The sequence below is a fragment of the Limulus polyphemus genome, unplaced genomic scaffold, assembly GCF_000517525.1.
Source record: "Limulus polyphemus unplaced genomic scaffold, Limulus_polyphemus-2.1.2 Scaffold1102, whole genome shotgun sequence".
NCBI lineage: Eukaryota > Metazoa > Arthropoda > Merostomata > Xiphosura > Limulidae > Limulus > Limulus polyphemus.
The window spans coordinates 137,976-139,807 of NW_013666712.1; the positions used below are offsets into that span (position 1 = coordinate 137,976).

Sequence of the window (1,832 nt, forward strand, 5' to 3'; positions counted from 1 at the left end):
ATATACTAAATTTCTTGTATACAAATTATAAACTCATCATCCTCTAGATTCAGAACCTGTATTTTAGCAACCAATTTTTTTTACTATATACTAAATTTCTTGTATACAAATTATAAACTCATCATCCACTAGATTCAGAACCTGTATTTTAGCAACCAATTTTTTTTACTATATACTAAATTTCTTGTATACAAATTATAAACTCATCATCCTTCTAGACTTAGAACCTGTATTTTACCAACCAGTTCCTTTACCAAATACTAAATTTCTTGCATACAAATTATAAACTCATTATCCTTCCAGACTTAGAACCTGTATTTTTTTATCAACCCATTCTTTTACTATATACTAACTTTCTTGTATACAAATTATAAACTCATCATCCTCTAGATTCAGAACCTGTATTTTAGCAACCAATTTTTTTTACTATATACTAAATTTCTTGTATACAAATTATAAACTCATCATCCTTCTAGACTTAGAACATGTATTTTATCAACCAATTTTTTTACTAGATACTAAATTTCTTGTATACAAATTATAAACTCATCATCCTTCTAGACTTAGAACCTGTATTTTATCATCCAGTTCTTTTACTATGAAGTAAATTTCTTGAATACAAATCTTTACAAAACTTAAACGTAATATAAACATTTTCTTAAACACCAAAAATGGAAGAAAAAATCCAGACACTTGTATAACATTTGCAAGTGCTGTCTTTGATACACAAGAAAGTAAACAAGCATATGATTGAAGAAATATGTTGACATTCCATGCTTAATGTTAAGAGATATTTCTATATAACCAGTTTTATCTGTTATTTGAATTAAAGATTTGAAACAATTGTGTTGGATAATATAAAAGTTAAATAATTAACATTTGCTATAAATATTTTTTTTGTTTTTTTCAACTTCCATGCAAACTATATTTCCCGGTTGTGAATTTTCAACATGACAGTATGGAATATAGCACAAATGTTGGGTTAGGTATATTTCCTGGTTGTGAATTTTCAACATGACAGTATGGAATATAGCACAAATGTTGGGTTAGGTATATTTCCTGGTTGTGAATTTTCAACATGACAGTATGGAATATAGCACAAATGTTGGGTTAGGTATATTTCCTGGTTGTGAATTTTCAACATGACAGTATGGAATATAGCACAAATGTTGGGTTAGGTATATTTCCTGGTTGTGAATTTTCAACATGACAGTATGGAATATAGCACAAATGTTGGGTTAGGTACCCTTTTTTTACAATTTGAAACTTTAATACCATAACAAGATATTTGGGATTCACTAGCACAAATAAAGTAAGAGATTACTCATATTTTGTTACTTCAACATAAATGACAACAAAAGTATATGAATCTTTGTAGGGTAAATATTAGCTAACAAATTATAGGAAAACTTAAACAAAGTTGCACACTGAAATAAATGAATTCTGGTAATATTTTCAACTTGACATTATATACTGATAGATGTAAACAGACTAGAGTCTAGTAGAGTAGTTTAGCAGAATTTATTTCTTCAATGCTTCATTAATAAATACTGAATAAGATACATTTTATTTAGGCCTAATTTATGATATAACACTTAATACATAATTAACATTATAACAGGGTGACCATACATCCCAATTTCCAGGGAGAAAAATGTCCCCAATTTGAAGAATTAGCCCCAAATACCCTTATATTTCATTTTTCTATATTTATTATTATCTTGGGTTTAGCATCATCATTGATGACAATGATGCAGTTGCCATAGCTATGACCCTTTATGTCACAGATCATTTTATTGTTTGTTTTTTGTTTAGAAGAATACAATCATAAG

At 27.7% G+C, this 1,832-nt stretch overlaps 1 long non-coding RNA gene across 1 annotated transcript; it reads right to left on the reverse strand.

The window, feature by feature from the left end:
* LOC111086441 lies at nt 1-1,249 on the reverse strand. The gene is made up of 2 exons (XR_002611167.1): nt 400-1,249; nt 1-227 (listed from the first exon to the last, which is right to left on the reverse strand). It is a non-coding gene; the product is annotated as an uncharacterized LOC111086441 (long non-coding RNA).
* Between the last annotated feature and the right edge of the window lie 583 nt (nt 1,250-1,832).